Source organism: Mixophyes fleayi, chromosome 1, assembly GCF_038048845.1.
Source record: "Mixophyes fleayi isolate aMixFle1 chromosome 1, aMixFle1.hap1, whole genome shotgun sequence".
Lineage (NCBI taxonomy): Eukaryota > Metazoa > Chordata > Amphibia > Anura > Limnodynastidae > Mixophyes > Mixophyes fleayi.
This window is the reverse complement of record NC_134402.1, coordinates 251,185,760-251,212,127: the sequence shown is the minus strand read 5'-3', so window position 1 is coordinate 251,212,127 and position 26,368 is coordinate 251,185,760. Positions and strand designations below refer to the sequence as shown.

Here is a 26,368-nt window from a genome sequence, read left to right as displayed (position 1 = left end):
TTGAATTCTGATTATCTATTTTAAAAAGCAGGCACATCAACAACACCTCTTTAAACATGTAAAGGGCACAAAGTGTATTTTAAGTGTGCTTCACTCTTTTAGATAATAAATACTCATGAGAAGTGATTATAGATTTTTACTGAAAATAACAATAACTAATCCTTAAAAGATCCAGATAAAATACATAGCCGTAATTATGTGGGAAATCATTCCTTCAGTATGAATTGTTTTAGAAGGCTGAAGCTACAATGAGTACACCAAGGCCCTGTATAGATATGCAGCTGTTTGAATAAAGTTCTTTTTTCACCATGAAGGGTGTTTGCCTTAAAAGGTTTAAGGGTTAATGGAAGTAATGGGATGGGGCCATCTTAAATGTAATACTGCAGAACCACTGATATTAACAAAATAAATTTGATTAACTGTATGTATAGCAGGTAATAGCAGCCAGGGGCATAATTAGACATATGCATGTCCCATAGCAAAAATTTGTTAAGGACCTCCATGTGCCTCCCAAAGGCAAGAAACTCCCATACACATGGTACATTGACAGGGAAAGCATGCCCCCCTCACCTGTGGGCCCCATAGCAGAAGCACCCTCTACACCTATGGTAATTATGTCCTTGATAGCAATCACCTTTTGTATTTATGGCATATTATCTAGGCTCATAAAGCTGAAATTAGACATTCACAACAATATGCATAGGTAGGGTGGCATCTGCTCACATTTAAGCCAACTAAAAAACTTTGCAAAGTGCTAAAATTAAAGTTCACTTGAAGGCCGTATAAGATAGATATGCAACAACAATGACAAGCACTTGGTAATGAGGCTGCGGTAAATGTGCCTTATGAATAAATTCAATAAACATTTCATAGAAAAACGTTATTACTAGTAATAGTTACAGCAATTACATAGAGTATTTAGAGCATTTCAGCCAAGCAAATCATACATTCATTCTGATGCCAAGAACAGGACGGCTGCCAATTGTTTAGGCAGCCAAAATATTTTATTCCAAGCATCAGGTCAGTGGAAATTAATTGTATTAAGTTATGTCCTAAGGAACTGAAATGTATAATGTATATTCTGCTCTCCTATCATATTAGTGAATCATGAAAACTAAGAATGTATATTTTAACTATCACAGCTACGGATTACCATTGCTAATAAAAAATTATGTTTCTTTTTGCCATTAAATTCACTGTATATATTAAGTGTTTGGTGATTGAGTGTATCTTTAGATTTGACAGTAGCTTGTGCTGCTCTTAGAATTCCGCCACTAAATGCCGTTTCTTTACTTGAGTTACAGTAATAGACGCATTTGGCACTTCTGCCTCATCAATTGCTCTTGCCAGCTTCACAGAATAGATTGTCAAACAAATCTTTGTTACTTGAGAACAGTGTTATTGCTTTACTTTAATTCCTCCTGCAGCAAGAATCCATTGAAACAGTAATTATTCCAGTGATGTCTGGAAAAGGTAGTAATTGTATATTTTATGTATTAAAAAGAAATATTTAATTTTATTTGGCGTCACATTAATGAGTAAAATCATATTAATAAAACGGGCCATATCGAAAAATCTAATATTTGCAGCTGCAGTACGTTTAATGTAATATTAACCCTTTCTATGCTAAATACACGTTTATAGGTCAGTTCTTTCAAATGTAAATGCTTACAGGTTCTTATAGAAAATCTGGGGGATGAGGATTTGAAAGAAGACCACTAACTAAATAACTACTGATGCTGTTACATCTCCCATGAATTCTATTTAATGGGCAAGGAGCCATATTTCCCATGTAACAGTGGACAATAGAGAACAAGACCTGCTGTTAAAAACTTTAATAAAAACAAACATTCCTACCGCTATTATTTTAAAAACACTTTATTTGTTCTTTTTTTTGTCTTTCGTTTTATTTTTTTTAATTTAATTCCTATTCTATTGTTCTGTTATGGATTTTCTTAATTGTGGCCAAACCATCAGCAACAAGAAAAGTGGTGAGAACCATTTTAAAACATCTCTATTGCATTTTATTGGTTGCAAAATTCTGCTCTGAGTACCCTCTATTGGGTTTAGTGACTGTTGAGTGGTTGCCAAGATTAATATAGAACCTATGCAGTACAGACATGCTGAACTTACAATGTAGTACAAGAAATTAATAACATAAAATGTATGTGTTTTAAAAATACCCATACATTTTATACAGGTATGGCCGAATATGTCTCAATATATGGTAATGTTTATGTGTACATGACCTGTTCATGGCTTGATCATAGCATGATATATGCAAAACATTGACATGAAAACCATAAGATTAAACGGGCCAACACTGGCAATCCAAATTTTCAATGATGTGGGCATAAGGTTAGTGACACATTTCTCATAATTCCAGTGAATGTACCATATGTGTGTTGATACATATTACAGTTTGGCCAACTTAAAGACTACCTATCACCAGAAGAGTAATTAAGTACATGTTGGGAAAAAAACTTATGTTCACAGAGGAGATGTTCTGGAAGTATTGCACCCATTATGCTAAAATATCACAATTTTCTTCTCTCCATCACTAATCCCCTCCGCCACAGTAGTACTTTTAGTATTCTAGAAAAACAAAAAAAGAGCTCTGTCCAGCACTGTATATACTAATCACCTCTGCTGTGGATGGTAGTGCTGCCCAGCTGAAATATTAACATACTGTTGAACCCTCTTCTGGGCAAAAAAATGTTCATAAAGTTTGTTTCAGTATATATATATATATATATATATATATATATACAAGTTAACCCGTGCATGATACTCATGCATTCTAGTCAAATCAAGCTACTTAAGGTGTTAAAAAGGTTCTTGTCATGCATTTGGGCCTAGCCCAGGCCTCCTCAGGGGAAGAGCGTTACTTCCCGACGTAAGCGCCCTTTTTTAACGTGCTTTTGTCCATATGTCACCACCTCATCATTCTTCTCCATCACCTCATCCTTCATTTTCATCGCCACATCTATTCAGATGTCTATCCAGACACAGGGATGTCTCTCAGCGGTCCTGAGTATCACACTCCTCTCACTCTGTCACCCCCAGCAACCACCAACCACTCCCCACTGTCACCCCCGGCAACCACCAACCACTCCCAACTGTCACTTCTCCTTCAAGAAATATATATATATATTTTTTAAATCTTTATAAACACTTTTAACAATTAACAAATTAAATTAACAAATTAAAAACATCTTAGTATACCAAATTTCAGCCCTTTCTGAATTTTTTTTTTCCACACACACTAAGAATTTAATAGGTCAGTGTATAACTCCGCCCAGCAGGTGGCGCTGCAGCTTGGTTTTATTTTTTCCATACACACACACACAGACAGACTAACACACGCCACTAGACATTTATATTATCTAATATATAAATGCTTAGTGGCGTCTGTGTGTGGAAAAAAAAAACCAGAGTTATACACTGACCTACTAAATTCTTAGTGTGTGTGGGGAAAAAAATTCAAAAAGGGCTGAAATTTGGTAGGGCTCAAACTCATTTTCGTGAGGTAATTTTACCTCATGAACACACATGTGTAGAGGCGTGCGTTAGTGTGTGTGTGTGTGTGTGTGTGTGTGTGTGTGGAAAAAACTATTTTCTTAGAAAGGGCTCATCCAATTGACCTGAAATTTGTTATACTGACATTATTTGACAAAAAATTAGAATAGTCAAGTCAGTTAACTTCCATCATCCCCCCTTCCCCCCGTGGGAGAGGTAGCAAAGGCTAAATTTACGAGTTGAGGGGTCAAACTCATTTTCGTGAGGTAATTTTACCTCATGAACACACGTTAAAAAGGGTGCTTGCGTCGGGAAGTAATGATCTTCCCCTGAGGAGGCCTGGGCTAGGCCCAAATGCATGACGAGAACCTTTTTAAGACCTTAAGTATCTTGATTTGACTAGAATGCATGAGTATCATGCACGGGTTAACTTGTAGATATATATATAGAGAGAGAGAGAGAGAGAGAGAGAGAGAGAGAGAGAGCTGTATTACACATATTTGCCTCTATATGCAATTAAGTTCATATACCAAAAGAGGTGTCATTGGACAGAATTCCATAAACAGAGTCCACTACAGCACATGAAAAAAGAGAAAAGTGTATGAAAAGTGTATGTGTATTTTTATGTGCCTTTCAAGCATTCAGCAGGACTTGAGTAAATTGAATAGACCCTTGCTGAATTAATGAGAAGCACATTAACAGCACATCAAAAACTCAGAGGTTTTGATTCTTTGAGAAGGACTGAACCTAAATTGTTGGCAAATCGATCAGTTGAAATATCAGGGTCATTTAGTTTCTGTAAAGCAGTTTTTAATGTTCTGAGACATAGTCCAGACAGGTAAGAGCAACTAGAGTAACTCTTGAAGGGGGAAACACAGCATGCAATTCATAGTGAGCAGATAAGTGTTTCAGGATTCTATCTCTGCGGTAAACAGGGAGCCTTCTCTTGTGGCCTCCCAGCCGGCTGCTCCCGATCATATCAGGACAGCAGCAGCCGACTTCTGTGTCACATGATCTCCTTTGCACAGTGCAGGGAAGTCATGCGGCATCCCAGAGGAGTATGCACTATGGTTTCCTTCCTACCTCTGGGAGACGCCCTTGAAGACTGGAGGACCAGTCCTGCAGCCCTTCCAGTTACTTAATTTTGCCCCTCACTATTCTATGCACGACTCTTAATATTTATACTATTTCTGCATTATGAACATCTATACAAAAAATAAGTCATAATCATCTGCACAAAAGCATTAATGACACATATAGTAAATACATCTTGCAAACTGACCCTATTAACTATAACATCTTGTTTATAGCCCTAGAAATACAAAGAAGTTCAATTAATAAGAGTTTTCAGAAACAGAACATCTTGTCTAAGGAATTATCAGTATCATTGAATGTTCTGTCTTGCTTACAGCATTGTCTTCACATAAATACTTTTCCACTGCCAAACGTATCATAGCTCATGGTTTTTCACTATAGAATAAGAAAAACACATGATTTGGTAGTATTCAGTTTAACTATTTCTCTCATAATTATCTCATACTAAAATATATTATAATATATTATACTATTGATAAAAGCAGGATCTGAAACTGGGCTTTAACCTTGGTTAAAGTCTTACAACATCAGTGTTTTAGAGTTAACACTCATGACTACTAAACAGGCAGATCTGTATCCCAAATTCATTTGGAATATGTGTTGTCACCATGAATACACTTGTTTTGTATTACTCCATAGACCCAAGTCTTAACAGTTTATCCAATTTTTACAACAGCAAAAAGAAAACTTCTGCAGAAACTTCCAAGAGACTCAGCAACTTTTAGGTATTTGCTTCAGCAAAAAGCTGAATTGCTGATAAGTGGTTAACCACAAGTAGTGTTTGTTAAAAATAAAAGGTGATAGCGTATAACATTGCAATACCTATCGCTGTATGGTTGGGAATTTCAACAGCAGTGAGCATACCTGGCATTTCAGGTGAGGATGTGAGCATCATGTGATAGGCTCAAAAGCAACCTTACATTGATCCGGTCTAGAATTCCCTACCTCTGTTATATTGTTTTTGTACCATTCAAAAAAATACAAGTTGGGTTTGGTACCCCCTGATGACTCTTTTTCTATATTTTTCCTTTCTACATGCATTTTTACATGTTGGTACATGACACCAAAACATTAATTGCACTCCTCTAATGATGACAACTGTTAATTTGCTTATTTACAGAATTTTGATGAGGCTGTTCTAATATCATTGATACTCATTAATGTTCAGTTTAAAGATGCATTTATCTTATTAGTCATGCTACTATATAAGAACTATAAAAAGTGATGTCTATAATTCTCTGCACAAATTATTAACCTTTCCAATTTACACATAATTATATTTAATGATATCAGTATAATTTTAGAAAGTCTATGATTGAATTTCATTGTGATTAACAGCGCTTTAATTATGTGATGGTGATGCTACACAGCTACAGTAAATTGCAACATTTACCCTTCATGCTGGATCACTCTTAATTTTAATGAAAAAATCCATGACCACGTTGAGGACCTTATGGTTTATGATAGATTTTAGCTGTGAAATCAATAAGTAAGACATCAATAATGTGTGACATGTACGTAATACAAGAGATACAGTAGGATGACATTGTAATTATTTAGTGCAAATTATATTTTTGGGATTGTTGAGTAGCCATGTAAAAAACTAAAACAAATTGTCTGACTACTTATCTGAGAATAGTGATGTCACTACTCACAAATTATGTTTTTAATATGCGAGTAGTCACCTAAATGCTTCAGTGTGTATTAGTAGTAACACAGTTTTAACTCGAGTTTAAGTAATATTTTGCATTTTATATCTAGTACAGGTAAATTATTACTGTGCAATAATATAGATGCACTTTTCATTGCATTATGCAGAAATGCATCTATTTTTCTACCACATGCGTATATAAGTGCATGCTCATCATCATCAGTTATTTATATAGCGACACTAATTACGCAGCGCTGTATAGAGAACTCATTCACATCAATCCCTGCCCCATTGGAGCTTACAGTCTAAATTCCCTAACATACACACATAGACACACACACACACACACACACACACACACACAGACAGAAACACAGACTAGGGTCAATTTTGATAGCAGCCAATTAACCTACCAGTATGTTTTTTTTGGAGTGTGGGAGGAAACCGGAGCACCCGGAGGAAACCCACGCAAACACAGGGAGAACATACAAACTCCACACAGATAAGGCCATGGTCGGGAATCGAACTCATGACCCCAGTGCTGTGAGGTAGAAGTGCTTTTGGAATAGACACATTAAAATCACTCTGCACCTACTATGGAAGGATTAAGGGTCCATCCTGAAGTCTGCATGGTGGAAAAAATAAAAAAAACACTTTAAAATTAAGCACACACTCTTTTTATAAGTTACACTTTTCAATTTATCTTCTAAAATGCTGCTCATTCCAACCTCATATAATATCTTTAATTTTTTATTAGCGTAAGAAGACATTAGGACTATCTTTAGTATATGTATCACTTTTGTGTTTTTGAATATGGGAAATTTGTGATCCTATAGACTAAAAACCCCAATGAAAATATAGGATGCCACTGTCAGTTCACCATCTTCACTCCTTAAATTTCATTTAAATATCTTAATACCAAAAATCTTACCATTGTCCTGACACATCCATGAGCTTCCCATACATAAGGGCACCTTTTGAAATACTAAGCCCAATTCATCACACAATGGCTTTTGCACTATGAGGCTGACTAGACGGCAGGCTCCTTACTGTAAGAACTAGTATGAATTCTGCAGATTTTAAAAAACCCCATTAGGTGGAAAATTTAGTTTGGAAAATGTGGAAATCATAAGAATTTTTCTAATCTGAATGATCTGAATGTATTGTTTTAAAACTAACAAATTACTGATAACCTACTGTATATATCAGGGTTGGTAAAAGTATTTTACTATCTCTCTTACTGTTTCCCACCTTTCCAGAAACCTCCATATATTCAGTTGGATTTGTTCAATTTTGAATATTATTTGGCCTGTGAGCTCAAAACACCTAACATAAATGTATACCTTTTCTTTGAAATACTTAGACAGGACATATATCCCTTAATGAAAATAAGCTATGTATTTGTTAAAACATGTTAACCATCTGCCTACCTGTTGTATGTAAAAAATGTACATCCTTTCAATTTGATGGTTGTGGGCTCCCTTAAGCACTGTCAAAGCTGGCAAAGTTACTGCCACAGTTACCAAATAGAGTCTGTGCTTTTATGAAAGTACACAGGGACCAATTGATTACATAGGATAAATGCAAACCTGACAATCTTCCCAAGACTGTCATAATCTTTAGGTTATAAATAAGACAAGCTTACTTATTTGAGATGCAGTACCATCAAATAAGGGTGGATCAGAGTGTGGCATGGTGGCTCAGAGGCATTGGCTTATTGAGTCCTACATTTTGCTTTGGAATGTTGGTGGATATGTCAATGTAGTCCCAATTCTACAAAAAAGATACCAACTGCTCAATTGTTTACCTCCAGCCTTGGTCTGTTCCACTAATCCACCTTATTACTTCCCTGAATAATTGAGCACATTGGTACATAGAAGTCACAGCAAACCTTGGTGGGGACTTTTAAAACCATTTATGCACCTTTATCATCTTTCAATACAAGTACCTGGCCTCAGACGGTACATTCTTAGGGATGGAAGAGACTAGGTTTTCGCCTCACGTCATTGCATTTCTCCTATCATGCTTCTCCCCACCCAGCCACTTTGCAGTTATTGACTGCAGAAGGACCGCAGAGTGACACCCAAGTCACATGTGCTCCTTCCTGCAATCACTGTAGTGTGGAGGCTGACAATGTCAGAAGAGTAAGGATAGGAGTGGTCAAAATAGTTTTATTCCACTACTGCACCTACATTTTGTAAGTCACCAAGCTTGCTCCTACAGTGAGCAGCAAATGACTGGGGTGACAGGGGGAAGGGGTAGACTATTGTACAAGTGGATACATTTCTTATATTGCACAACATATCATAACAATGGATGAAATAATGAAAGAGTATGTCTTGGAATTATTGCCCGTTTATACAAAGAAATCTAAATACAAAATACATTAGTTATTAGTTATAAAACAATAGAAATGAAAGCCTTTCCTACCCTGAAAGAAAATGTATAACATTTGCTTTAATGACAGAATTAACTAGGCGCTCATTGTCTATATGTGCCTCACTGATATAGAACCAGTTAATCAATAATAAATAATGATTTGTTGGTAATACAGTTTTAGTAAAAAACCTGAGTGCAAAAAATGGCAAATAGATACAATTTAATACATACCAATTATTACAAATTAGGTTAAAAATCGCCTGTATAACACTATATACAATCAATAAAAAATACAATGGTAAATCAACATGTTTAAATACCAATCATTAATAGCCATATACGTGGTGAACAGTCAAACCATAAGGATGGTACATTTAGAATTGATGGCCTCCAGCCAATTGTACATGTAGTGGATTAGTATTTGATCCGAATAAAATAGCAGATATAGGAGACTGGTGTAGAGTTATAGCCGTCCTAATTATGGTGCAGATGTATATGGTGTTGCCATGACACCAACTGATAGGAGGTACAATTATTCTCCCATTGAAAAAATAAAAATTAAAAAGTATATGCATAAAAATAAAAATAAAAATAAAAATAGTGATGCTCGAGTTTAAGTACTTGCTGTTATGATTCCTCACAGCGGCCGCGCGGCAAGGTGGTATGATCGCTCTTAGTTCCTGCGAGTTAGAGCTGTGCAGGGCATAGTTCTGTAGGGAATCCCTCGTGGTGCCTGTCAGATTGACGTTACGTGAAGTGGGCGTGTCCCAACGCGTTTCGTCCTAGCTGGACTTTTTCAAGGGTTTATTTTGTGTTCATAATGGGATGTTTAAATAAAGCATAGAAAGAGGTGATTGGTTATCCAAAAAATTGGTTATCCGTGTATAGATGTTGGCTGGAGGTTCATGTCATAAAGTCCAATATACATTAAAACAATAATAGTCCTGATGCGACTCGCATATTAACATTGGGTGATTAAAAGTTACATTACATCTCAGCGTGGTGACCTAAAACTGATATAAATGGATATTAAATGAAACTTCCCATAATGTATTGTTATTTGTTCCATAGAATGTTAAATGGATATAATTGATTAAGCATACAATGTGGGTAGCTGGTATAATAAATATAGGTTAATTGTAAGGAGAATGACTGTAAATATAAGGTCCATCACTAGAATACAATTGGGGATGGTATGTATAGGGTAACCAGCGCGGGTGTACCAATATGCGCAAGTATGAAGCTGAAAACAAAAATTCCAATTGTGTAGTGTTACTGCTGACATATAACACAAAAGTGGGTGAAAAAAATCATCTTAAATGAGATTTATGATCTGGAGAATTTTAACCTGAAGTTAATATGTATTGTCCTACTAAACAACTGATAAGCAGAAAAGATGGCATTATATGTTAATACATTAAATAAATATATATATGTGTATATATACATATATATACACACAAGATTTATATATCGGAATAAAAAACATAAATAAAAATAAAAATAATATATAAATATAAAAATAAATATAAAAATAAAAATAAAAATATAAATAAATATAAAAATAAATATAAAAATAAAAAATAAAAAAGGGGATTAGTATGTCTATATTGTATGTCCACTATGTGGATAATGGAGCCAACAGTGCTGGTTGGGCCGATACAGCCCATGCATGGTGTAATAGTATTCCTGTATTGGACGCACAGGGATCATGATTCCCGGGGGAAGACATAGGACCTATAGTACCAGGTATTCGCAGGTAGTCTCCTATCCTGCTACTTACCTGGCCCTCTCTGCTTCGCTTCCAAGATCAACCGAGATTGGGCATAACCAGAGAGGTATGACCTTAGGTTCACTATACTCACCTCCTAGAGTAGTCTGTCCGAGGCGCCAATACCTGTAATGGAATATATTTGTGCTTTCATCATATGAACATGCTAGATATTAAATGGATAAATCAAATTCTATATTAAGACCTAATTGGTCAACATAAAAAACATCTCAAACAAATAGAATCAGATATCACAACTATTGATATGGAGCTCAACCCTCTTAAAAATGACTCTGTTTACCTCAATCTCATCGAACTAATGAAAACACGTTTAGAGAAAAAAGAAACGGAAATCATTAATGTGAAGAAATCCAAATATGCTAGAGATAAGTTTGGACTTAGACGTAAAACACATATTAATCCAAAAAAATCCACTAAGCAAATTAGGACTCCATTACTTTTCTCCAATATCAACAAACAATTAAAACCGTCAATTGATCAATTGCCATACAAAAAACTTGGCCTTACATATCAACAATATATGTCAATAATACATCATGATACACATTCAGTACCCACTATTACAATTAACACATGTGCCAATACTAGTGTTATTGATGAATCATTAAGCACTTCGTGCAGCACATTGGAATCTGATTATTGCCAATTAGCCATCCAATCATTTGAAAGTGGATGGTTGCAAGAATTAACAACACATTCTGAATCTATTATTGAAATAGATCATCAAACACAGACTCCTGTAATCCCAAAACCCATTACATCACCATCAACCAAGGACACTAATAGGACACTATACTCCACCCCACAATCCAAACTCAATGGTAACGTGAGCAACATTAACACAGAAGACATCAGCATCGACCTCTCCAATCCCATCAACCAGGTCAGTCATTTTTTAGGTCTAGGCCCGAGGTTTTTGGGACTAAGCCAACTAAACATAAAATCACCAACAACAAAAAGAAAGTTAGGGCAACTAGACGGGGCGGAAGGGGAGGCCATGGAAGGAACGCCAAAATCAAAGAGAACATCGCCCCCATAGGTATTTTTAATTTGAGTGAGCATATTCTCACACCACATGAAATTAGTGTACTTAACAAAGGATTGAAATTCGCCCCTACTAATAAAATGAATAAATTTGAAACATTTTTAGATATCCACAAATACGTAAGGAAATTAACCCTAAAAAGATATTTTTCTAAGACTCCTGTGGAAGCAACAGTTAGACAGAGTCCGGACTTATACAAACACACTAACCTCAAACCCCCCTCTCACTTTTATCCCAAACAATTCAAGAGTAAAGAAATAACTACATTTGAAACCTTAGTACTATCAGATCTGGATAAACTAAAAACCACAAAGAATCCTTATTCACAAATGAACCTCACCAATGAGGAATATAAAGCTTTGAGAGATCTACAAAAATTAGATGAGATAGTAATAAAACCAGCAGACAAAGGGGGAGGAATTGTATTACTCAATCGATCAGATTACCTAGCTGAGTTGGACCGTCTACTGTCTGACACAGACACCTATCAACATTTAAAAACTGACCCCACCTTAGAATTCTCTAGTACTCTTAAAGATATTTTACATGAAGGCCTCGATAGAGGCATAATTAACCTCAATGAATACAACTACATCTACAATAAAAACCCCACCATCCCTGTAATCTATTATTTGCCAAAAATCCATAAACACCTGACCAACCCCCCTGGACGGCCCATTATATCAGGGATCGGCTCTATTACATCAAACCTATCCCATTACATAGACATGTACTTGCAACCGTACGTGAAGACACAAGCAGCCTATCTGCAAGATACTACTCATGTTCTACAACTCCTAGAGGACATAAAATGGAAACCCAACTATTGGTTAGTTACATGTGATGTGTCTTCCTTGTACACTATCATCAAACATTCAATAGGACTAGAAAGCGTTAGGTCCTTTTTAGAATCAGATACTGGCATTATGCCACAACAGGTCGATTTCATTGTATCAATCATTGAGTTCATCTTAACTCACAACTACTTTTGGTATGAAGGCGGATTCTACCTACAACAACAAGGCACAGCCATGGGTACCAGGTTCGCACCCAGCTATGCGAATCTGTATATGAGTTATTGGGAAGACAGATTCATTTGGTCTCAACATGACTGGAGTGCGAACCTGATACTATGGAGACGCTACATTGACGATGTTCTAATCATTTGGGAGGGATCCGAATCCACCCTACTCCTATTTCTCACATATATTAACAACAATGAGTATGGCATAACATTTACAGCTCAGTACAGCCAATTATCTATACAATTCCTAGACTTGGAGATCTTTATCAAAGATAACAAGGTCATGACAAAAACATATCACAAGCTGGTTGATGTCAACAGTTTCATTTTATCTAACAGCAACCACCACCCTAACTGGCTGCGTAGTATTCCAATTAGCCAATTTACTCGAGTTAGACGTAACTGTACAGAGGTGGAAGATTACATTGTTCAAGGACAGGAGATGCAGGAGCAATTTCTCGAGAAAAAATACGATCCTGATCTAGTCAGCCAGGCCTTCAGTCAATTGAAGAACGCTGACAGAGATCAATTGCTCAAATACAAAAAGAACACTATAGATCCAAAGAAAGTAGAACCCACCAATACAGATAAGGTATTTTTTGTATCCAACTATTCACAAGACTCAGACAGACTAACACGTATTATTAAAAAACATTGGCAGATCCTAATGCAGGATGATGTACTCGGATCCATACTTATGGACAAACCACAGATTGTGTTTAGAAAAGCCCCTGATTTTAAACGAACACTCACGTCCAGCTATATTCCCACTACAAATTCCACGAGCAGTAAGAACTGGCTACAAAACAGCAAAAAGGGATTCTATTATTGTGGACAATGTTCAAATTGTACCAAACTGAAATGTAGAAGCACCAGACCAATTACTGAATATCGGTCGATGAATACTGGGCAAACATTCAAGATTCATGAATTTATTACGTGCACGAGCAGCAATGTTGTATACTTATTACAATGCAAGTGTGGCAAACAATATGTGGGTAGAACCATTAGACAATTGAAGGTTCGCATAAGGGAGCATCTGAGAAACATCAACATTGGATATGAAAACCACCATGTCTCTAAACATTTTAAAGACATGCATCAGTGCGATTATGATGGTGTAGAGTTTATAGGGATCAAGAAAATTAATAAGAACTGGAGAGGGGGCAATCTTTTAAAATCACTGAACAAAGAAGAAACAAGGGCTATATACCATCTTAAGACACTAGCCCCATTAGGTCTTAATATAGAATTTGATTTATCCATTTAATATCTAGCATGTTCATATGATGAAAGCACAAATATATTCCATTACAGGTATTGGCGCCTCGGACAGACTACTCTAGGAGGTGAGTATAGTGAACCTAAGGTCATACCTCTCTGGTTATGCCCAATCTCGGTTGATCTTGGAAGCGAAGCAGAGAGGGCCAGGTAAGTAGCAGGATAGGAGACTACCTGCGAATACCTGGTACTATAGGTCCTATGTCTTCCCCCGGGAATCATGATCCCTGTGCGTCCAATACAGGAATACTATTACACCATGCATGGGCTGTATCGGCCCAACCAGCACTGTTGGCTCCATTATCCACATAGTGGACATACAATATAGACATACTAATCCCCTTTTTTATTTTTTATTTTTATATTTATTTTTATATTTATTTATATTTTTATTTTTATTTTTATATTTATTTTTATATTTATATATTATTTTTATTTTTATTTATGTTTTTTATTCCGATATATAAATCTTGTGTGTATATATATGTATATATACACATATATATATTTATTTAATGTATTAACATATAATGCCATCTTTTCTGCTTATCAGTTGTTTAGTAGGACAATACATATTAACTTCAGGTTAAAATTCTCCAGATCATAAATCTCATTTAAGATGATTTTTTTCACCCACTTTTGTGTTATATGTCAGCAGTAACACTACACAATTGGAATTTTTGTTTTCAGCTTCATACTTGCGCATATTGGTACACCCGCGCTGGTTACCCTATACATACCATCCCCAATTGTATTCTAGTGATGGACCTTATATTTACAGTCATTCTCCTTACAATTAACCTATATTTATTATACCAGCTACCCACATTGTATGCTTAATCAATTATATCCATTTAACATTCTATGGAACAAATAACAATACATTATGGGAAGTTTCATTTAATATCCATTTATATCAGTTTTAGGTCACCACGCTGAGATGTAATGTAACTTTTAATCACCCAATGTTAATATGCGAGTCGCATCAGGACTATTATTGTTTTAATGTATATTGGACTTTATGACATGAACCTCCAGCCAACATCTATACACGGATAACCAATTTTTTGGATAACCAATCACCTCTTTCTATGCTTTATTTAAACATCCCATTATGAACACAAAATAAACCCTTGAAAAAGTCCAGCTAGGACGAAACGCGTTGGGACACGCCCACTTCACGTAACGTCAATCTGACAGGCACCACGAGGGATTCCCTACAGAACTATGCCCTGCACAGCTCTAACTCGCAGGAACTAAGAGCGATCATACCACCTTGCCGCGCGGCCGCTGTGAGGAATCATAACAGCAAGTACTTAAACTCGAGCATCACTATTTTTATTTTTATTTTTATTTTTATGCATATACTTTTTAATTTTTATTTTTTCAATGGGAGAATAATTGTACCTCCTATCAGTTGGTGTCATGGCAACACCATATACATCTGCACCATAATTAGGACGGCTATAACTCTACACCAGTCTCCTATATCTGCTATTTTATTCGGATCAAATACTAATCCACTACATGTACAATTGGCTGGAGGCCATCAATTCTAAATGTACCATCCTTATGGTTTGACTGTTCACCACGTATATGGCTATTAATGATTGGTATTTAAACATGTTGATTTACCATTGTATTTTTTATTGATTGTATATAGTGTTATACAGGCGATTTTTAACCTAATTTGTAATAATTGGTATGTATTAAATTGTATCTATTTGCCATTTTTTGCACTCAGGTTTTTTACTAAAACTGTATTACCAACAAATCATTATTTATTATTGATTAACTGGTTCTATATCAGTGAGGCACATATAGACAATGAGCGCCTAGTTAATTCTGTCATTAAATTTTGTTTATTGAGGGAGGGATACCCTCAACTGGAGCAGCTCTTGCAGTACATTTCTAGAGAGCGCGATCCTTCCAAACTAGATAACATTTGCTTTGTTAGACTAAAATAATGTTATTCATGCTGAAAAAGATGTTCCGCCAAAAAAAAACCAAAAACTGGTTCTGAACATTGAAGGCAAAAGTCCTCTGTTCACGAAGTAGTTAAATCAATGTTAATGTTCAAAATAATCAGTTCTGCTGCTGTGATTTGCGGACCAGTAAAAATCTTACATTTTCCATTGTGTCAGTTCAATTCCACAATGTATACATTATAAAGATCTAAGTGGAACACCACACTGAACACCTGCTGTTCCCATGTACCTGTTGTTGAACTTACAAAGCCAGGCATTTTGGCACATGAATTCCCAGGTCTCTTGTATTTGTGATAATGATGTAGTGTTCCAGAGTGCTTTTTAGTAGCCAGGCTATCACAGTTGACACTCAATTAAATTAATAGCCCACATTGGGGAAAGGGAAGGTCTATTTATAGCAATGAGGAGCCTTGATAAATGAAATATATGTGACAGATAACACTTTCAATGTGCAGCAATATCTGTCTTAGGATTTAAAAATAAAAAAAAATGCTGCTGCTTCATAGAACGAGAGTGAATGGTATCTCAGCTTATTTTAAAGCAATTGAGTGTGCAATTACACACAGCTAAATAAAATGTCTGCTTTTGTTGCTAAAGTGTTTTACAGTTTTTGTTTAAATGTAATTTCTTTAGTATCTCATATTGGTGTTGGCATGAGCCTGCTTTGTTCCCCTCTATAACTCTTGTGCTATGAACCTCAGTTTGTGTTTCTTACAATGTTTTATGTGTAATATGCACAGGGCTGACAGATGGATAGGAATTAATTGAATTTTAAATGGTAATTCTTATGCAAGTTTCATTGGATTCTTGAAACCTGCCATTGTCAAAATTGGTGACAGGTTACACAAACAACAGCACCATGCTAGTTTAATCTAATGGCTCATAAAGCAATTAATCTTAATGATCACAGAGATAGGATGAAAACTGCCATTTTCTGCTGCACATATACATTTTCTTCATTTTGGCTGGTGACCGCAATATATAAATATATTTAATTAAACAAGTGGCTATGACTTTATCTTCTGTTGTCATGTATAGAATCATGTATATGTCCTGACACATAACATTAGTGTGGCAGAAGAGTGCATGACCCCACAAATTAATACACAATAATAACAGGCTGTGTATATTATAGTTTACATTCTGTGATGTGCCATACAAATGTTGCAGAGCTACAGCCTATGTTAATAAAAAAGATGTGATAATGTTGCTTATAATTGATGCAATTATTACTGCAGGTGAGTTAAATATCCATCTGGTGGCTGACGGGCCCGGTGCAGCCACCTAAGGCCTTTTTTTGCCTCTCCTCACCAGCTCACCCACCACAGACTCTACTGTATTACATCATTATCACTACATAAATGTTACTCTCTATTTAATTACTTGGACTTGCTGTGCTACAATAAAGACTGGTGTGTGCGTGTGCAAGCATGTAATGTAAGTGTGCCTTTTTTTCCATTGAGTCATACTGTATTGTATCTAGAGATGAGTGGTTCAGATTATCTGAAATCGAAACCGAGTCATTTCTCCTGCTAAACTCGGATGTCAAAATGAGGCGAAAGGTCATTTCCGTGATAATTTTTTCTGCAAAACTCTCGCAAATTTTGGATCACCATTTTTTGTATATATAGTCTGCTTTCGTTCTCTTAAGTGCCATTTTAGAACAGACACTGTGTATTGAGGAGTTTAGCTGCAGTGCTTTGCGGATACAAAGAGCGTTCAGGGTGAACCAGGGTCATAGGAAAGCAATAGAATCCTGTCTGTATTATAGAGCAGTTCCATAGAGATTAGTCAGCTAGAATAGTTTGCTGATCAATTGCTTTTAATTTTAATCTTAATACACTTTACACAAACTAGTGGCTACTGGTTGTTGTTATTGCATTGCATATATCTAATAGTAATAGACAGAATATACACACTGAAGTAGATAGATATCATTCTGAACTAACTAGTATATTCTTTGAGAAAAACAGTGTTTTTACTGTCTGACTATTATTAGCAGCAGATTCCATAAAACAAATAGATTTATTTCTTTTAAAAGTAAAACATTTCTAGTGAAAGTAATCTTTTTTGGGGCAGTGACAAGTGAAATAATTTTGAAAAAAACCTGTGTTTACGTGTGAGATTCAGCAGCAGTTGCACTTCCCAAAAAAAGCTATACTAATCTTTTCTACTTTTCAATACATTTAGATTTTGGAAGGGTCATTCAGTGAAATCTATATTTAAAGATGATTGTTTGTCAGGGTCAACACGCAGCTGGACCGGCCAAAAAACGCTATATATTCTATTTTTTCTATTTTTTGATACATTTATATTTTGGAAGGGTCATTCAGTGAAATCTATATTTAAAGAAGGCTGTTTGTCAGGGGCAGGATGCAGGTGGACCACCACCTCCAAAAAAACCCGCTATTTATTCTAATTAGGGATGTTCACTGACCCCCGTGGTTTGGTTTTGGTTTTGGATCTGTATTAACTTTGGGTTTTAGTTTTGGTTTTAGCAAAAACTCCCTCACGTGTTTTGGTTTTGGATCTTTATTTAAAAAAATAAATATGCTAAAACATGCCTAAATCACATAATTTGGCTTTTTTTTTCTTCCTACATTATTATTAACATCAATAACATTAATTTCCAGTAATTTCCTGTCAATTTTTGTCAAGTGACACAAACTCTGCTACCCAGAGCCAGATTTACACCTCATGGGGCCCTAGGCAAGATATCGGTTTGGGCCCCCCCCTTCACATACACAGTGGCCCCTCACACACACAGTGGCTCCTCACACACACATAATACACACACATAGTGGCCCCCTCACACACACATAATACACACACACAGTTGCCCCTCACACACACAATACACACAGACAGTGGCCCCTCACACACACTGACAGTGGCGCCTCTTACACACATAATACACACAGACAGTGGCCCCTCACACACATAATACACACAGACAGTGGCCCCTCACACACATAATACACACAGACAGTGGCCCCTCACACACACATAATACACACATCTAGGAGCTGTGGACTGGAGTCTTCATCCCCTTCACACCTGTCATGTGGTGCACGTCCCATGTGACACACAGCAGGCCTCACAGAGGAGGGAGGGAGGAGACCAGCCACCACACTAGCCCCGTGTGGCCCCTCCCCTGACTTGTGGCACCCGACCCCTGTCTCCCCCGACTCGCACCCCCCCACCCCGCACGAGGCGCGGGGGGTCCCGCGAGTTGGGGGAGGGGACGAAATTTTTTTTTCCTTTTCAATTTGCTCTTGTCCACCCCAGCTGGGCCCCCCGAGAGACATTTTTCCTCGATTCAGCTCTGAGGAAGCGAGAAATTACCAAGCCGGCTTGGCTCGGTACTCGGACTGGCGATGTTGGGGGGAGGTTCGGTTTTTGGAAAGCCGAGCCTGAGCATATCTAATTCTAATCTTTTCTATTTTTCAATACATTTTTATGTTGGAAGAGCCATTCAGTGAAATCTTTATTTAAACAAGACTGTTTGTCAGGGTCAGAACAACTGCCCCCCCCCCAATGCTATGTATTCTATTATTTTCTATTTTTCAATACATTTATATTTTGGAAGGGTCATTCAGTAAAATTTACATTTAAAGAAGGCTGTTTGTCAGGGTCAGGATGCAGCTATATATTCTAATCTTTTCTCTTTTTCCTTCTATTCTAATATGCTGTCGCTTTATAAATAAACAAGAATGCTGAAAGATGAATGTGGCCTGCAACCCTACTACAAGAATTAGGCACACAATACATTGACAGAGTATTCATCGGTTGCCAAGAGCATGGCTTTCATTACCTTGTTATACTTATATGCTGTGTGCCCTTATAAATCTAACCAGAGGACTCGTATATATTTATGGGTTGGGAGGGAGGAAAATTAATTTCCCCTGGTTAAGCTTCATCCAACCCCGGTGTAAAAGGGACTGCCCGAGACTTACAGCAGAATGGTCCTCAAGACCATTGTACGAGTGGAATGTATTTAAATTATATTTATATGTTCTATTAGTGACGTGCAAGAAATTTGTAAAAGAGACAATTCAGATAGGCCATATTGATGCCCTTCTGAATTAAACTGGGGGACTCAAACATTTATGTGGGAGGGAGGCCAGAAAAATCATTGCCCTGAGGTAAGTTTCATCCAACCCGGGATAATGGGTTCTGCCTGAGACTTGCAGCAGAGGGGGTCCCCAATAAGGGGTGTATTCACTCTGATGCCCATTAAACCGGGACCCCTGACACTACCACTGTGTCCCAGCTAGTGACAGGCAGCTGGGGTACGTGGCTCTAATTAAAATATTGATACCTCTTGAGTGGATGTGGGGGTATGCTCTTGTCCCCCTTCTCTCCTATCTCCATGATATCAAATCCTGCTAATAAGCTTTTACTAAATTGAGTTAAGTCCTGGGGGCGCACTAGTACCTGTGAGCGCATCCAACTCTACGGGAAAGTTGGCTGCTATAGGTGAAGACCTCTTCTGATAGTTCTAAAAGCTTATGACAGTTACTAGGAAGCAATAACATCATAAAGAATTATATCCTGGGACCAGTGGTATAATAGCAATGTGACCTTCCACTGTTTGGTTTTGCTATTAGTTGTTAGCTGACTCATATTGTTCTCTCCGCCACCAGTTTTGTTTATATAATAACTGTGACATTTTGCCAAATTTACATTGGTGACCCTGTGGTTATTTAAGAATTACCCTGTGGTTATTAAGAATTACAGCAATAGTAAGTTTGAACATGCAAATGAGGTTTGGACGGGATGTGAAGGAGATATCAATAGTATTCAGTTTGTTATTTTTATAATTGAATCAGAGAAAGCAAATGCAATGATGGCAAAGGTACAAAATCCTTAATTAAGACAGCTCGCTGCAGACTTTGGCCAACATTGGTGAAAATCAGAACCGTTGTGAAGGGCTTGTGCAAAAATGTATTGACTTATGTCATGGGGTTGATCGGGCAGTTTTTTGGTGGATTGGAGACAGCTTTTATTTTGTTCCAATTTCTCTTTAAAAACCTGCAACAGGATGCAGTTACCATTGGGTAACCATTGGCGCCACCAAAAAAAATGTGTCTGTTTCAGTGAAAGATTAGACAAGAAACCAAATGTGGAGTGGAGGAATAATGGTTTGATAGTCACATAAGGCCAATGATAGTAATGTACCCTTCTGGCTCAGACTTCACAGTGCCCTGGCTGACAAGAATTGCGTGTTTGTTACATACTAAACAGTTTACATATTATGCATATATAATCAAAGTTGCCTTGGACCACAGACCTTCAACAATTATAGACATTTTTGTACATGATCAGTTCTGTGCTTGACCTGCTCAAGATGGATTCAGCTACAAAAGTGAAAAGATATCTAGACCTGTGAATAATATAAGTTCTATGGAAATATTTTTATTGCATTCAGATCTCCAAACGTACTGAACATTTCCAGCATGCCAAGTTTTCCCTAAATACTTCAACAGATTTCATTACTAGGAATGACCATCAGCATCACAATTTGGTTATTGCAATGTAAAAAAAAAAAAAAGTAATTGTGCTGCTTATGCAGGATGTGTTTCTATTAAGCTTGCTCTGTAATTTAGGTTTTTAGTGCCTTTTACTTCCTTAGACCATATGTTTGCCATCTAGTGACACAAATAATAAATTTAGTTTTACTTTTCTTCCCTGCATCAGCATTCTCTCAGGAATTTTATCGCTTTTGAAAGGCTGCCCAAGATTTTACTTTCCACTTTGCTAAAATAAAATCAGCAGGAGAATTTAATTTAAACTTTTTTTTGGCTAATAACATCAAAAATGATTTTCCCTATAAACTTGGCAGGGATATAAAGACCATAAATAAGGGAATTAAGAACATTCTGTTGCAATGCTCATATATAAGTGGCATACAAACATGTAAAAATGTAAGGATTACTGAGAATTGAGTATTGACTTTTATTACTGAGTGGGACAAGGCTGCAAAATGGTTGGTTATTTGGAGAAAGATATTGGGCCTGATTTAGAGTTGGGGACTGGTTCATTTGTGGAAAATAAAAAAAATAATAATTTAGAATAAGATGTAACTTGCACTTCCTGTCACGAATACCTAGGGCCTGACTCATTAAGGAACTTAAATTAAGACGTTTCTTATTTAAGTCTCCTGGACAAAACCATGTTACAATGCAAGGGGTGAAAATTAGTTTTCTGTTTTGCACATAAGTTAAATACTGACTGTTTTTTCATGCAGCACACAAATACTTGATAGCTTATTTGTACACTGAAATTTAAAGTTGATATTTGTGTGCTACATGAAAAAACAGTCAGTATTTAACTTATGTGCAAAACAGAAAACTAATTTTCACCCCTTGCATTGTAACATGGTTTTGTCCAGGAGACTTATGTAAAAAAACTTCTTAATTTAAGATCCTTAATGAATCAGGCCTCTAGAGAGACAGATCAGAGGTGTGCAAGCATAAGCTGAGTACAGCAGGGGTGTGCGGAGGTAAATTCAACACATTCTCTGGAAATACAGCCTAAGTAAAGTAGGCCTCACCTCCATATAGCTCTTTTTAATGATTATCATCAATAGGTATCTATACTAGTTAAATAATTAAATAATAAAAAAAAGGATGTCAACTCCCATAATTATTAACTAACATCATTGCTAGAACTTGTACTAGTTACTGCTAAAGTAAGGTAACATCAAGTGTGGGCCCCTTTCCTTAAAAATCCCTGATAGTTCCTAACAGAGCCACAACAAAATGAATGAATGAAAGCAGTCAATGAGTGAACAGCCAATCAGAGATTTGCATATGTTTTGCTGGAACGTGAATTAATCCCCTCAAGCGTAATTAATTTATTTCGCAGATCATCTAGGATTTTTACATTTTTACATTTTTTCCCCATTGGATTACTTCAGGATAAAAGGCAGAAAATTATATATGGATTGAGGAGAATAATAGAGTGTTAAATAAAAGATTTGCATTTGTTTTTTTTGGATAATAATGCAATTGGTATCGGCTGTTTTCTTTTTAGTAGGTATTAATAGATATGTTTGTGGAACTACATGTTCAAGTTGTTCTGTACTAGCTGCCAGAACAACTTCAACTTTAGTTTGCCAGGACTTTTTGAGACTTGTCAGTACAAACGGACTTACTATTTCTATCACCTAAAACCATTACCTGGGCACGCACTGCTCAAGGCTTACCAGGATGAGCCACAGTGTTATTCAGCACAGAACTGGTTTACGTTAATAGGGATGCATGTTTATTGCAGGCCTGATTTCCCAATGAAATTCTGCTCTATACTGGCTGAGCCAGGATTGGACTGCAAAATTACAGCCTACTCTAAATGAGGACAATTATGAGCAAGAAGTGGACATTGGAGCTATATTGTCCTCAAGGCTTTCATCCTAAAATGAGATATGATTGGTCAGAGAATGTCATTTTGCTCTGAGCTAGGGAAAAATTAGCAGGACTCTTTTCTTATTTCACATTATTAGCCTATACATTATTATTATTATTATTATTATTATTATTATCATTGATTTGTAAGGCGGCACAGTGCTGTACAGTAGGGAAAAGCATACATACATCATCATCATCATCATCATTTATTTATATAGCGCCAGAAAATTCCGTAGTGCTTTACAATTGGGAACAAACATTAATAAGACATTACTGGGTAATACATACAGACAGACAGGTAAGAGAGCCCTGCTCGCAAGCTTACAATCTATAGGACAATGGGCGTTTGATATAAAAGGGCATTTACTACATCATATTGCACAATGGACCAGCTGGAATGCAAAGGTAAAAGTATTGGGTGGGCTGTGTGTGTTGGTCAGAGGGTTGTTGTCTTGCGTTAGCTGTGTAGAGGGTGATAATAAGGTAACCTAGGGAGATTAAGATGGTGGTTGAGGAATATCATGAGTTTTTCTGAAGAGGTGGGTTTTCAGCGAATGCTTGAAGGTTTGAAGACAAGAGGAAAGTCTTACAGTGCGAGGGAGGGAATTCCACAAAGTGGGTGCAGCCCGAAAAAAGTCCTGTAACCGAGAATGGGAGGATGTGATGAGAGTGGAAGAGAGAAGCAAATCTTGTGAGGAACGGAGGTGTCGAGTTGGGAGATATTTTGAGAAAAGTGAGGAAATGTATGTTGGTACAATTTTGTTGACGGCCTTATATGTTAGTAGAAAATTTTTATTTTGGATTCGTTGAAATACAGGCAACCAATGTAGACACTGACAGAGTGGCTCAGCAGAGGAAGAACGGCTTGCAAGGAAAATCAATCTAACCGCTGCGTGCAAAATAGATTGTAGGGGTTCAAGTCTGACTTTGGGTAGACCAGTAAGGAGGGAATTGCAATAGTCGATGTGAGAGACGACGAGTGCATGAATTAATGTTTTTGCGGTGTCTTGTGTGAGATATGTGCATATTCTGGAAATGTTCTTTAGGGGTATGTAAAATGATTTAGATATAGAGTTGATGTGGGGAATAAATGATAGTTGTGAGTCAAGGATTACACCTAGGCAACGAGCTTGCGGGGTGGGATTTATGGTCAAGGTATCAGCAGAAATAGAAATGTCCGGCAGGAAGCTTCTGTTTTTGGGTGGGAATATTGTTAATTCAGTTTTTTGAAAGTTTAAGTTTGAGTTGGAGAGAAGACATACAACATGAAATGGCAGAAAAACAGTCAGAAACGCGAGACAATACAGATGGTGAAAGATCAGGAGAAGATAGATAGTTTTGTGTATCATCCGCATAGAGATGATACTGAAATCCAAAGGAGTTTATTAGTTTTCCAAGAGAAGTGGTGCAGATAGAGAATAGCAGAGGACCTAGTACTTAGCCTTGTGGTACTCCAACTGATAAAGGAAGTGGAGCAAAGGTGGATCCAGAGAAATTAACTCTGAAAGAGTGACTAGAAGGGTAGGATAAGAACCAGGATAGGACAGTGCCTTAAAGACCTAGAGATTGTAGCGTTTGTATGTGGAGAGAGTGATCAACAGTGTTAAATGCAGCAGAGAGATCCAGGAGAATTTGAAGAGAGTAATGGCTTTTACTTTTTGCTGTGATCAAATCACAGCAAAATAAATGCAAACATGAAAACAAAGGCAGGGCTTGATTAAGAGTTCCGACTGCTCTAGGCCAATATTTTGCAGCTTTGCCTCGACTTTTGCGCTAGCCTAATATGCAGTTTGCAAAGGTGAGCTCATCCTTAATTTAAAATCCAGCTTCCTTCAGCCACCCCCCCCCCCCTCCCCAGCAAAGTTTGTGTGGACATTTTCCCAACTCAGCGTCACTTGGCTCTTTAAATGGGCCACATCAATCTTTGTGACTCTTCATCTTTATTAAGAACTGAATAGCAGAAAAGAGTTAACAAGCACCACTGAGGACCAGTTCTGCTGTCCTAAACGTGTGGGAGAGCTGGCACATGCACAGTTAAACTTACCCTCCATGTAAGCTCAAAATAGCAGAGTAGGCGCTGTGGGGTGATGAAACAACATGGCTGGACCCTGCCCCTGCTTATCACCTTCAATGTATCAGGAGAAGGTGCCAAATAATAAACTTTATTTTTATACAGCTATCAGTAAAACAAAGTGACATAAAACAAACTTTATTTTTTGTATAAAAAGATATTTTTATAAGAATGGAGACTTGTTCTGCTGAAAAAAAAATTACATAAATACAACATATACTGTCTTCAATAAATGTAAAATAAAACAAAAGCGCTGAAGTAGTTTAATGTTTCTTTGACTCATCTGATATTATCTCCAGAGCCATTTTACTAGAGCAAATAGACTAATCATGACTGCAGCCTTCAAATAGAGCACTTTATTTAAAAGGAACATTCCAGAAGTACTAGTGCCATTAATTAAATTTATGTTTACAATCTCAATCTTCTGGCGATTTATGACAGCAGTAAATTCATGTAGCACACTTGAAGAAGGTAGGCTATAAAGCATGAAAATTCAATACTAGAGGCCTTATGAGGCATCTGATGAATGTTTATATAAACTTAAAATAGAAGTAGAACAGTGACTAAGTATACACAGAAGATCCTTGGAGAATACGTCAAAGACTAGTGCTCATAACTGCAAATTTTCTATGGGTGGTAGTTGCAAAGAAAAAGTTCAGTCGATAGCATGACATGAAGTAAAAATGGTGAACCACACTTCTAAAATACATGAACTTTTGTGTTACAATCTAAAAACTGAATATATAAAACATATATATATATATATATATATATATATATATATATATATGTTATAAACACACCCCGTATATCCACATCAGTAATACCAATGACAAATGAAGTGAATATTGATTGTCTCGTTACAATGGCACCTGTCAAGATGTGGAATATATTAGGCAGCGAGTGAACAGCCAGTTCTTGAAGTTGATGTGTTGAAAGCAGTCAAAATGGGCAGGAGTAAGTATATGAGCAAGTTTGACAAGGGACAAATTATGATTGCTAGTCCGTCTGGTCCAATCTCATAGAAGACCTGCTGTAGCACAAATTGCTGAAAAAGTTAATGCTGGCTATGATAGAAAGGTGTCAGAACACACAGCACATCGCAGTGTGCTCT

At 36.8% G+C, this 26,368-nt stretch overlaps 1 protein-coding gene and 2 pseudogenes across 24 annotated transcripts in view; 2 read left to right on the top strand and 1 right to left on the bottom strand.

The window, feature by feature from the left end:
• Positions 1–26,368, top strand: part of PTPRD (protein tyrosine phosphatase receptor type D) — a 1,423,918-nt gene that overhangs the window by 485,536 nt on the left and 912,014 nt on the right. The window lies entirely within an intron of this gene.
• LOC142136468 (5S ribosomal RNA) lies at positions 10,379–10,496 on the bottom strand (annotated as a pseudogene).
• Positions 13,868–13,985, top strand: LOC142136466 (5S ribosomal RNA; annotated as a pseudogene).